The following is a 14,016-nucleotide window of genomic DNA, read 5'->3' on the forward strand; positions in this document are numbered from 1 at the left end:
AGAAATGCAAAGCCAAATCAAATCCACAATGAGATACCATCTCACACCAGTCAGAATGACTTATTATAAAAAACTAAAAAAATAACAGTGGCTGACAAGGTTCTGTAGAAAAGAAAATGCCTATACACTGTTGGTGGGAGTGTAAATTAGCTCAATTATTGTAGAAAGCAGTGTGGTGATTCATCAAAGAGCTACAAACAGAACTATCATTTGACTCAGAAATCCAATTACTGGGGATATACCCAAAGGAATAAAAATCATTTTATTATAAATATGCATGCATGTATATGTCTATTGAAGCACCATTTATAATAGCAAAGAATCCATTATCCTTAGCAAACTAACAGGAACAGAAAACCAAATACTGCATGTTCTAACCCATAAGTGGGAGCTAAATGATGACTATGCATGGATACAAAGAGGGGCAGAAAACACACTGGGGCCTATCAGAGTGTGGGGGTGGGAGGTGGGAGAGTATAAAAAAAAATAACTAATGGGTACTAGGCTTAATATCTGGGTGATGAAATAATCTGTACAACAAACTCCCATGACACAAGTATACCTACGTAATGTCGAGAGGGAACTAGTTTGCACTGTTGGAGGGAATGTAAATTAGTACAACCTTGATGGGAAACAGTATAGAGATTTGTCAATGAACTAAAATTAGAAATGTCATTCAATTCAGCAATCTCATTATTTGATACCTACCCCAAGGAAAATAAATCTATATTAAACAGATATCTGTCCTCATATGTTTATTACAGCAGTGTTCACAATAGCAAATATATGGGATCAGCTTGAGTGTCCGTCAATAGATGATTGGATAAAGAAAATGTGGTTTATATACAAAGTGGAATACTATCCAACCATAAAAAATAATGAAATGATGTCTTTTGCAGTAACATGCATGGGACTGGAGGCCATTATTATAAGTGAAACAAGTCACACACAGATAGAAAAATATCGTATGTTCTCACTTATAAATGGGAGCTAAAATATTCACACAAATAGATACAGAGAGTATAATGACAGACAATGGGGACTCTGAAGGATGAAGGAGTGGGAGGGCGAGTGCAAGATGAGAAATTGCTTAATGGGTAAAATGTATGTTATTTGTGTGATGTACACCCTTAAAGCTGTGAGTTGACCACTACGCAATCTATGCATATAACAAAATTGCACTTATACCTTATAAATTTATATAGGCAAAAAACAATCTTATCATAGTATTCCAAATTTCCCTCTCTTAACCCTTATACATTGTTGCCATTCATTATACCTATACATAAGTCACAAATATAGGCTATAGTGTTACTGTTATTATTTGGAACAAACTGTTTTCTGTTGGATAAGTTAAGAATAGAAAATGCAAAAGATTTTATTTTACCTCAATTTATATCTTCTCTATTGCTATTCCTTTCTTTATGTAGATCCATGTTTGTGGCCTATATCATTTTCCCTTTTTCTGAAGAATTTCTTTTAATATTTCTTGTAAAACAGGTCTACCAGCAACAAATCCCCTACATTTTTGGTTTTCAGAGAAAATGATTTTTCTTCACTTTTGAATGATAATTTTACTGGATATGAAATTCTAATGATGTATTGTTTTTTCTTTCAACACTAAATATTTAACTCTACTCTCTTCTTGCTTACGTGATTTCTGAAAAGAAGTCTGATCTAGGTATTCCTCTATAGGAAAAATGCTTCCCCTACCCTGACTTCTTTTAAGATTTTTTTCTGTCTTTGATTTTTTACAGTTTGAATATGATATGCCTAGGTATAGTTTTGTTTGGTTTTGATATTTTTCCTGCCTAATGTTCTGATCTGTTGTTTGATGTCTGTTGTTAATTTGGGAAAGTCCTCAGTCACTATTGTTTCAAACATTTGTTCTTTGTCTTTCCCTCTTCTTCTTCTGGTATTCTCACTATGTGTATTTACTTATTTTGTAATAGTCCATCTGCTCTTGAATAAACCATTCTGTCTCTTCACTCTTTTTTTCTCTTTGCATTTCAGTTTCAGAAGTTTCTTTAAGCTCCTTGATTATTTTCTTGGTCATGTTTAGCCTTCTGCTGAGACCATTCTTCATTTCTCATAATATTCTGGGTTTTTTTTATTTGTAGCATTTCTTTCTGATTCTTTGAGATTTCATATTTCTGCTTCCATTACCCATCTGCTTTTGTATATTGTCCACTTTTTCCATTAGGATCATTAGAATATGAATCACGCTTGTTTTAAATTTCTGTCTGATATTTCCAACTTCTTTGCCATATTTGAGTCTGGTTCTCTTGCTTTCTCTCTTTTCAGACTTTAAAAAAAATTATACCTTATTTTTTGTTAAGAGTCATATATGATATTCGGTGAAAAGAAGTTCAGGTAAGTAAACTTTAGTGAGAGATATTATGTTTATCTGGATAAGGGTTATAACTATGTTTACTGTTTGTTATATCTGTTGGTGTCAGAGGCAAAAATTTCCTCTGGTGTCCTTGCTTTGTCTCTCCTGCTGTCTTTGGGACTCCCTAGAGACTTTTCTTCCAAGTAAGGTTCTATATCTACCATTCTATTTAGTTGTGCCCCTGGATGATTATTTAGGAGCTATTCTGATACTATGGTAAGGTTGGTAAGGTGTAGGAGGAGGGGATACATTCTTTTCTTTATTATTATTATTATTTTTTGAGACGTAGTCTCGCTCTGTCACCCAGGTTGGAGTGCAGTGGAGCGATCTCGGCTCACTGCAAGCTCCGCCTCCTGGGTTTACGCCATTCTCCTGCCTCAGCCTCCCGAGTAGCTGGGACTACAGGCGCCCACCACCTCGCCCGTCTAGTTTTTTTAGTAGAGACGGGGTTTCACTGTGTTAGCCAGGATGGTCTCGATCTCCTGACCTCGTGATCCGCCCGCCTCGGCCTCCCAAAGTGCTGGGATTACAGGTGTGAGCCACCGCACCCGGCCGGAGGGGACACATTCTAAAGTTATATCATTAGGTCTCAGTCTTTTAGTGGGCTGTTATCTTCACACGTGCTTTTCAGCCCCTCTTTCTTCACTGAAGCAGCTAACCTAGAGTATTTTCCTTCTCCTATATGAGAGGCTAGAGTGGGCAAGAGTTGGTTTTATCCCCTCCCTGAGGCAATTTAAGCTCTGGCAACAACCCAGTTAGTTAGGTTCCGGTGAAATACGTTCTTTTGAGGTCAGGCCTTGTTAAGAAGAGCAGAATGTTCTGAATGTATCTCATAAATGCTACTTTACTCCTCCCTTGAGAGAAGTATGAGGATTTTTCTTTTTGCATTTTTCTTTTTTTCTTTTTTCTTTGGTCTTCAACTGTGAGAATCTTTTAGGGCTCCTAAAAGTAAAACTTATAAAAGTGTGTGGGAGGGGGACAGGGCAGAGATGGCTGACTATAAATAGTGGCGATCAGAGGCTCACATCGAAAAGAACTAAAACAGCATGTGAATCCAGCACTGGCAACCAGGGTATCAGGTTTTGTTGTCAGGACTGACTAGGTGCCTGGCGTGACCCATGGAAATGAAGGAAGAGCAGTGTGATGTGGCCTACCTGGGAGTCAAATGGTGCAGGAGAGTCCCTATCCCCTGGCCAAGGGAGGCAGTGAGTAACCCTGCTACCCAGCCTGAAAAACCATGCTTTTTCTATGGAACTGTGCAATCAATAGGTGAGAAGATCCCACTCATCAGCCCACGCCATCAAGGTCTAGGGTCCCAATCAGAGAGTCACCTAGATTCTCAACAGCCACTTAGCTAGAATCTGCTTAAGCCTGCCATGTTCCTGGGGGGAGGGGCAACCATCACCACAGCTGTGGCTACCTGCTGTCTAAGCCATCTGAGCTCCTTGGGGGAGGGGTGGCAGCCAACAATAGGACTGTTAGCCGCCTAAGGGACTAAACTGGGGGTAGGGGGAGGAATAGGAGGGGAAAGGCAGGGAAAGGCAGCAGCCATCTCTATAGCTCCAGCCTGTGCTTTTCCCCTGCTGGAGCCAGAGAGGCTGGACAGCTTGGTCCCAAGAAGTATCCCCGACAGCCTAACATACTGGCTGTGGCAGACTGTAGCCAGAGTGCCGCTTCAGGCCTGACTCTGACCCATCCCTCCTCACTGGGTGAGGCCTCAATGCAGGAACTCGAACAACTCTAGTCAGGGGCTCAGGAGCAGAAAACTCTGATCTCCCTGGGCCTGAGCCTCTAGTGGGAGAGGTGGCCGTAGTCTCCATAGAGCAGCCGACTTAGTCTTTCCTCCTGATAGTTCTGAGGAATCCAGGCAGACCTGATGAGTGGGTTTCCTGCCAGTGCAGCACACCCGCTCCACCAAGGGACAGCCAAAGTGCTTCATTAAATGAGTCCTGCTCCCTGTGCCACCAAAGTGGGTGAGACCATCAAACAAGGGGGTTGTGAGACATCCTATACAAGAGCATACCTACTGGCATCAGGTTAGTGCCCCTCGAAGTCAGAGATCCCAGAGGAAGAAGAAGACACCCATCTTCGTTGTTCTCCAGACTCCTCAAGTGACATCTCCAGGCACTTTGTCCCCAACAAAACCTCATCCAAGAGTCAGCAAGCTCAAAAATCAAAACTAGACAAATTCAAGAAGATGAGAAAGAATCTATGAAAAAATGCTGAAAACGCAAAAGACCAGAGTGCCTCTTCTCCTCCAAATGATCACAATACCTCTCCAGCAAGGGGACGAAACTGGATGGAAGATGAGATGGATAAATTGACAGAAGTAGGATTCAGAAGGTGGGTAATAACAAACTCTGCTGAGCTAAAGGAGTATGTTCTAACCCAATTCAAAAAGCTAAGAACCTTGATGAAAGGTTACGGGAGCTGCTAACTAGAATAACCTGTCTAGAGAGAAACATAAATGACCTGATGGAGTTGAAAAACACAGCATGAGAACTTCGTGAAACATACACAAGTATCAATAGCTGAATCAATGAAGTGAAGGAAAGAATATCAGAGTTTGAAGACCATCTTCCTGAAATAAGGCAGGTAGACAAGATTAGAGAAAAAGGGAAAAAAGGAATGAATAAAACCTCTGAGAAATACGGAGCTATGTAAAAAGTCTGAACCTATGATTGGTTGGAGTACCTGAAAGAGATGGGGAGAATGGAATCAAGTTGCAAAACACACTTCAGGATATTATCCAGGAGAACTTCCCCAGCTGGGCAAGACAGGCCAAGATTCAAATTCAGGAAATCCAGAGAATCCCACTAAAATAGTCCACAAGAAGATCAACCCCAAGACACATAATCATCAGATTCTTCAAGGTTGAAATGAAGGAAAAAATGTTAAGGGCAACCAGAGAGAAAGACCAGGTCTTTCTGGGAAAGGGAAGCCCATCAGACTAACAGCAGATCTCCCAGCAGAAACCCTATAAGCCAGAAAAGAGTGGGGGTCAATATTTCGCATTATTAAACAAAAGAATTTTTAACCTAGAATTTCATATCCAGCCAAACTAAGCTTCATAAGCAAAGGAGAAGTAAAATTCTTTTCAGACAAGCAAATGATGAGGGATTTCATCACCACCAGGCCTGCTTTGCAAGAGCTTCTGAAGGAAGCACTAAATATGAAAAGGAAAAACTGGTATCAGTCATAGCAAAAACACACCAAAATATAAAAGCCAATGACACTATGAAGAAACTGTTTCAACTAAAATGCAAAATAACAACTAGGATCATGATGATAGGATCAAATTCACACATAACAATATTAACCTTAAATGTAAAAGGGCTAAATGATCCAATTAAAAGACACAGACTGGAAAATTAGATAAAGAATCACGACTCATCAGTGTACTGTATTCAGTAGACTCATCTCACAGGCAAAGACACACATAGGTTCAAAATAAAAGGATGAAAAAAATTTACTAAGCAAATGGAAAGAAAAAAAAAAAGCAGGGGTTGCAATCCTAGTCTCTGACAAAACAGACTTTAAACCAACACAAATCGAAAAAGACAAAGAAGGGCATTACATAACGGTAAAAGGATCAATTCAACAAGAAGAGCTAACTATCCTAAATATATATGCTCCCAATATAGGAGCACCCAGATTCATAAAACAAGCTCTTAGAGACCTACAGAGAGACTTAGACTCCCACAAAATAATAATGAGAGACTTTAACACCCCACTGTCAATATTAGACAGATCAATGAGACAGAAAATTAACAAGGATATGCCGGACTTGAACACCACTCTGGATCAAGTGGACCTAATAGATGTCCACAGAACTCTCCACCACAAAAGAACAGAATATACATCATTCTCAGTGCCATAAAATCAACTGCATAATTGGAAGTAAAACACCGCTCAGCAAATGCAAAAGAACTGAGATCATAACCAATAGTCTCTCAGACCACAGCACGATCAAATTAGAACTCAGAATTAAGAAACTCACTCAAAACCACACAACTACATGGAAATTGAACAACCTGTTCCTGAATGACTCCTGGGTAAATAATGAAATTAAAGCAGAAATCAAGTAGTTCTTTGGAACCAATGAGAACAAAGAGACCACGTACCAGAATCCCTGGAACACAGCTGAGACAGTGTTAAGAGGGAAATTTACAGCACCAAATGACCACATCAGAAAGCTAGAAAGACCTCAAATCAACACCCTAGTGTCACAGAAAAAAAAAAAAAAAAAAAAAAAAAAGAAAAGAAAAGAAAAGAAAAAAAACAGAAGCAAGAGCAAATATATCCAAAATCTTGGAGAAGACAAGAAATAACTAAGATCAGAGCAGGACTAAAGGAGATAGAGACCAAAAAAGTCCTTCAAAATTCAAGGAATCCAGAAACAATTAAAAAAAAAATTAACAAAATAGACCGCTAACTGGAATGAAAAAGAAGAAAAGAGAGAAGAATCAAACAGACACAATAAAAAATGATAAAGGGGATATCACCATTGACCCCACAGAAATACAAACGACCATCAGAGAGTACCAAAAACACCTTTACACAAATAAACAAGAAAATCAAGAAAAAATAGATAAATTCCTGGACACATACAGCCTCCCAAGACTAAACCAGGAAGAAGTCAAATCCCTGAATAGACCAATAACAAGTTCTGAAATTGAGGAAAAAATTAATCAACTTCTACCTACCAATAAAAAAAAAAAAAAAACAAAAAAACCCAGGACTAGACGGATTCACAACCAAATTCTACCAGAGGTACAAAGAGGAGTTGGTACCATTCTTTCTGAAACTATTCCAAGCAGCTGAAAAGGAGCAACTCCTCCTTAACTCATTTTTTGATGCCAGTATTATCCTGATACCAAAACCTGACAGAGACACACACAAAAAAAGAAAACTTCAAGCCAATATCCCTGATGAACACTGATGCAAAAATCCTCAATAAAATACTGGCAAACCATACTCAGCAGTACATAAAAGCTTACCCATCATGATCAAGTCAGGTTCATTCTTGGGATGCAAGGCTGGTTCAACATACACAAGTCATTAAACATAATCTATCACATAAACAGAACCAAAGATAAAAACCACGATTATCTCAATAGATGCAAAAAAGGCTTTCAATAAAATTCAACATCCCTTCATGTTAACAACTATCAATAAACTAGGCATTGATTAAAAATCTCAAAATAATAAGAGCTATTTATGCAAACCCACAGCCAATATCATACTGAATGTGCAAAAGCTGGAAGCATTTCCTTCGAAAACTGTCACAAGTATCCCCTCTCTCACCACTCCTATTCAACATAGTATTGGAAGTTCTGGCCAGGGCAATCAGGCAAGAGAAAGAAATAAAGGGTATTCAAATAGAAAGAGACAAAGTCAAATTGTCTCTCTTTGCAGATGTCATGATTCTATGTTTAGAAAACCCCATTCCCATCATCTCAGCCCCAAAATTCCGTAAACTGATAAGCAACTTTAGTAAAGTCTCAGGATACAAAATCAACGTGAAAAATCACAAGCATTCCTATACACCAAGAGACAAGCAGAGAGCCAAATTAGAAATCAACTCCCATTCACAATTGCTACAAAGATAATAAAATACCCAGGAATACAGTAAACAAGGGATGTGAAAGATCTCTTCAAGGAGAACTACAAACCACTGCTCAGTGCAATAAAAGAGGATACAACCAAATGGAAAAACATTCCATCCTCTTGAATAGGAAGAATTAATATTGTGAAAATGGCCATACTACCCAAAGTAATTTATAGATTCAATGCTATTCCCATCAAACTACCACTGAGATTCTTCACAGAATTAGAAAAAACTACTTTAAATTTGATATAGAACCAAAAAACAGCCTGTATAGCCAAGACAATCCTAAGCAAAAAGAACAAAGCTGGAGGCATCACATTTCATGACTTCACACTATACTACAAGGTTATAGTAACCAAAACAGCATGGTACTTGTACCAAAACAGATATACAGAACAATGGAACAGAACAGAGACCTCAGAAATAACACTAGACATCTACAACCATCTGATCTTTGACAAAGTTGACAAATACAAGTAGTGGGGAAATAATTCACTATTTAATAAATGGTGTTGGGAAAACTGCCTAGCCATATGCAGAAAACTGAAACTGGACCCCTTCCTTACACCTTATTATTAATTCCAGATGGATTAAAGACTTAAATGTAAAACCCAAAACCGTAAAAAATCGAGAAGAAAGAAAACCTAGGCTATACCATTCAGGACATAGGCATGGGCAAAGATTTAATGATAAGAATGCCAAAAGCAATTGCAACAAAAGCTAAAATTGACAAAGGGGATCTAATTAAACCAAAGAGCTCCTGCACAGCAAAAGAAACTATCATCAGAGTGAACAGGCCAACCTACAGAATGAGAGAAAATTTTTGCAATCTACCCATCTGACAAAAGTCTAATATTCAGAATTCACAAGGAACTTAAAGAAATTTACAAGAACAAAACAAACAACCCCATCAAAAAGTGGGCAAAGGATATGAACAGACACTTCTCAAAAGAAGATATGTATGTGGCCAAGAAACATATGAAAAAGAGCTCACTACCACTTAGTATTAGAGAAATGGAAATTAAAACCACAACAAGATACTGTCTCATGCCTGCCAGAATGGTGATTATTAAAAAGTCAAGAAACAATAGATGCTGGAGAAGCTGTGGAGAAATAGGAATGCTTTTACACTGTGGGAATGTATATTAGTTCAACCATTGTGAAAGACAGTGTGGGGGTTCCTTATGGATCTAAAACCAGAAATACCATTTGACCCAGCAATTCCATTACTGGGTATATACCCAAGGGAATATAAATTATTCTGCTATAAGAACACAAGCACACATATGTTTATTACAGCACTATTTATAACAGCAAACACATAGAACCAACTCAAATGCCCACCAGTGATTGACTGGATAAAGAAAATGTGGTACATATACACCATGAAATAATATGCAGTCATAGAAACGAATGAAATCATGTCCTTTGTAAGGACATGGATGAAGCTGGAAGCTGTCATCCTCAGCAACCTAATGCAGGAATAGAAAACCAAACACTACATGTTCTCACTCAGAAGTGGGAGTTGAACAATGAGAACACATGGACACGTGGTAGGGAAACGTCACACACCAGGGCCTGTTGGGTTGCGGGGGTGAGGGGAGAGAATGCATCAGGACAAATAGTTAATGCATGTGGGGCTTAAAACCTAGATGATGGGTTAATAGGTGCAGCAAACCACCATGGCACCCATATACCTATGTAACAAACCTGCATGTTCTGTACATGTATCCTGGGACTAAAGTAAAATTAAGAAAAAAAAAATTACATTAAAAATAAATAATAAAAATTTAAAAACAGAAAAAGACACTTGCACCTGTATGTTTATAGCAGCACAATTCACAATTGCAAAGATATAGACTAACCGAAGTGCCTATGGACTAATGAGTGGATAAAAAAAAAAATGTGATGTATATGTACACCATGGAATACTACTCAGCCATTAAAAGGAACAAAACAGTGTTTTTTTTGTTTCTTGTTTTTTTTTTTTTTTTTTTTTTTTTTTTGCAGCAATTTGGATGGAGCTAGAGGCCATGATTCTAAGTGAAGTAACAGAAGAGTGGAAAAGCAAAAACCATATGATCCTATTTACAAGTGGGAGCTAAACTAGGAGTATATAAAAGCATACAGAGTGATATAATGGACTTTGGAGACTCACAAGTGGGAGGGCGGGAGAGAGGCCAGAGATAAAAAACTACACATTAGGTACAATGTACACTACTCAGGTGATGGGTGCATTAAAATCTCCAAATTTACCACTATATAATTCATCCACGTAACAAAAAAATACAGCACCCCCAAAGCTATTGAAATTTTTTAGAAAGAAAGAAATAAAAAAAATTATAAAAATAAAATTAAATAAAATTAAAAAAAAAAATGTGTGTGGGAGAGAGGTAGTGTTTTTAAATCTCAAACCACCCCACTGAGCTTTCAGCAATTTATGAAGTACGGTTTAGGTTTCTTTACCCCAGTACTCATTCTCAAGAAGATTTCTGTTCATGAATTTTTACTCTAGTAAGTTACAGTTCTCTGTACTCACCTGTCTGTCTTCAGTATTTAGGGGAGCAGTTTGCCCTTTCATCTCACTTCTCTAATGGATGTAAGAATATTTACTGATTTATGTATATTCAGCTTTCTTCTTCTGTGGAAGAAAGTGACTGCTTTCAAGCTTTTTACACAGCAGATTAATAACTAGAAGTCTGGGATCCTTCATTTTTTTGTAACTTTCACATCACTCCTTCTTTCCAGAATTCCTTGGCTAGTATAACCAGGAGAACATTTACAAATATTGCCTTCTACAACTCTAGTACACAATTCCAGTCATAAGCTCTGGGGTTAGATATAATAAAGATTCAATCCAGATTTACCACCGCCTTGGTATGTATACTTAAGCAAGCCAGCAATTTAAATTATCTGAGAATCAATTTTTTCTCTTTAAAAATGCACATAATTTTGGCTACCTAAAAAAGTAAGTGAGACAATACAGGTATAGAATAGTTCTTGGCTCATAAAATCATTTATTACATGATAACTATAATTATCAGGAACAAATAATAAAGTAGCATAAAATTTTTTCATCACACCACTTCCAAGCATGATGCCTTATCTCTCATTTCTGTCTTTTTAAAAATATTTCTAACATTTTCATTAACCCAAGAAATCTAGCCATGATTATTACAAATATAATTCAAACCACAATGATAAAGATATATCTGAACCCCATCTCCATTGGAAAGTTAATTTTGGTCAGATATTCCTGTCACCCATGTAGATTTCCAAGAGTTACAGTTCCAAGATAATTTTAACCCCCACTAATTTTCTAAACATACCATCAATTATTTCAACAAGTGAATCAAGTATCACACTTCAGAACTGAATTTGACACAAAAATCTCATCTATTGTTGAATTGCACCTAATTGTAGGAATGGGTCAGAGTTTGTGTTTCTATTTACTATGGAAGAAATGACAAACCTCCTTCCACATGTTGGATATGGTGAAGACAGCTGCTAAAAACCATTGTCCTCAGCCTTGTCAACATGAATTCTAATTTCTCTAGAACAACTGTTTCAGTGTGGGATGGCTGACTTCAGTGATGAGTGCCCATTGCATTGAATATGGAACAATCAACTATTCTCCTGGTGGGTTGTACCATTTTGATTCCAATCAGCACTGTCGGAGTGTTCCAGCTGCTCCACATTTTCTGCAGCCCCCAGCATGGTCAGTCATTGTCACGGTGGCCTAATAGCTTCCTGGTTGTATTTCAAGGTGTATTTGATGTGCCTTTCCCCCAGGGGAGAGATGCTGAACACCTTTTGAAGTGATTCCTTACATCCCTTTTGGGGAAGCGTCTGTTCAAGTCTTTTGCTGGTTTTTAAACAGAATCATTTTTTTTCCCCATTGGAGTTTTGACAACTCTTCCTATATCCTGGGTAGGAGTCCTTGCATGTGTGTGAGATTTGCAAATATTTTCTTTCCCAAACTTTAGGTTGCTCTTTTTTTTATTTTTATTTTTAGCAGCTGAAGCAGAACAAAGTAAAGGTAAGTGGTTCAGGTGAGAGGACGCCACATTTCTCCACTTATCCAGTATGTGCAGTGGCTCCCTCCGTCAATGTGCAGAGATGTCTGTGCAGGGAGACATCATGAGAAAACAGGCGTGCTTGATTCTTAATAGTGTGTTTCTGATTCTTGTCTGGGGCATGAGGGCTCTTGGCCCATAAGCCTTGGAAAAGATGTCTTTGGGTCTTGCACATTAGCCTGTGTTGAACCTTGGGCAAATTCTGGGCCCTGGGCAGCACAAGGGAGGAAGAGGTCTTAGGGAAGAGCTGGGCAGTTGCTTCACAACATGGAGATCCAATTTGAGTTCTTCAGGCAAAGTCTTTCTCCAGAGACCAGGCTTGGGCATCTGAGAGGAGTCCTGGGGCATTGACTCTCTGTAGCAAGGTTTGAGGTTCAGGATGTACTGGGAAGAAGGGCTGATTCCAGGCATGGGGTTTGCTGGGGGTCGCAACAGGTGTGAGGAGCCTCACCCTTTGCTACTGCAGGTGCCACACACACATTCTCTGCTCTCTGGGTTCTCACAGATCCATCTTCAACGTTGATCTCTCAGGTGGTTTCTGTGCTTATCAGCATGAGCCAGCAGGCATGAACAGGGAACAAGAGATCTTTCAAGGATATCAGACCTGCTCAGGGACCATCAGGAGAAGCACATGGAGGGGGCTGAGCTGCAGGGCTCTCTGTGAGTGCAGAACCAGAACCTCCTCTCCCAGGGGCAGTTGCAGGACCATTCCTGGTTCCAAGACCACAACGATCACCTCCCTCTGGGGAAGCTGTGGACCCTGGGGCAGTTCCAGGGGCAGCTATGCAGGGTGGTGGGGACCTGGCTGCACTGGGGCTGGTTCTGCACCTGTCTGAGGACCCAGTTCCACTTTCTGACATTTTGGGGCATTTGACTGCATCTTGGTGGAGCTGCTCTCTCCTGCACGGTTGCTCTTAGATTCTGTGGAGGAATCACTGGGGCTTCTGGGGCTCCGAGAAACATTCATGGTCAAGTTTCTTGGGCTTCTCTGTGTCAGCCAATGAAAGTCATTGTCCCTGTTCTGTAAAGATCTCCCTTTGGCCCCTGGATATATATATGTTTTTTAAGTTTAGCACGAGCATCTGATTTACTTTGCATAAATACAGAAACCTGGTCCGGAAGCAATAGTACTCCCTGGAAAGCTGGGAATAACACAGTTTTCATTACATAGGAAAAGTAGTGGGCTATCTTGATTTATTTTATTTTATTTTATTTCATATTTATTTATTTATTTATTTATTTATATTAGACTTTAAGTTCTAGGGTACATGTGCATAACGTGCAGGTTTGTTACATATGTATACTTCTGCCATGTTGGTGTGCTGCACCCATCAACTCGTCAGCACCCATCAATTCGTCATTTATATCAGGTATAACTCCCAATGCAATCCCTCCCCCCACCCCCTCCCCATGATAGGCCCCGATGTGTGATGTTCCCCTTCCCGAGTCCAAGTGATCTCATTGTTCAGTTCCCACCTATGAGTGAGAACATGTGGTGTTTGGTTTTCTGTTCTTGTGATAGTTTGCTAAGATTGATGGTTTCCAGCTGCATCCATGACCCTACAAAGGACGCAAATTCATCCTTTTTTATGGCTGCATAATATTCCATGGTGTATATGTGCCACATTTTCTTAATCCAGTCTGTCACAGATGGACATTTGGGATGATTCCAAGATTTTGCTATTGTGAATAGTGCTGCAATAAACATACGTGTGCATGTGTCTTTATAGCAGCATGATTTATAATCCTTTGGGTATATACCCAGTAGTGGGATGGCTGGGTCATATGGTACATCTAGTTCTAGATCCTTGAGGAATTGCCATACTGTTTTCCATAATGGTTGAACTAGTTTACAATCCCACCAACAGTGTAAAAGTGTTCCTATTTCTCCACATCCTCTCCAACACCTGTTGTTTCCTGACTTCTTGATGATTGCC

The 14,016-nt window shown here is 39.1% G+C and overlaps 1 pseudogene; it reads right to left on the bottom strand.

The window, feature by feature from the left end:
- The window catches only part of LOC104654219, a 39,102-nt pseudogene extending 26,056 nt beyond the window's left edge, over positions 1-13,046 (bottom strand).
- Positions 13,047-14,016: the final 970 nt, after the last annotated feature.

This window comes from Rhinopithecus roxellana, chromosome 7, assembly GCF_007565055.1.
Source record: "Rhinopithecus roxellana isolate Shanxi Qingling chromosome 7, ASM756505v1, whole genome shotgun sequence".
NCBI lineage: Eukaryota > Metazoa > Chordata > Mammalia > Primates > Cercopithecidae > Rhinopithecus > Rhinopithecus roxellana.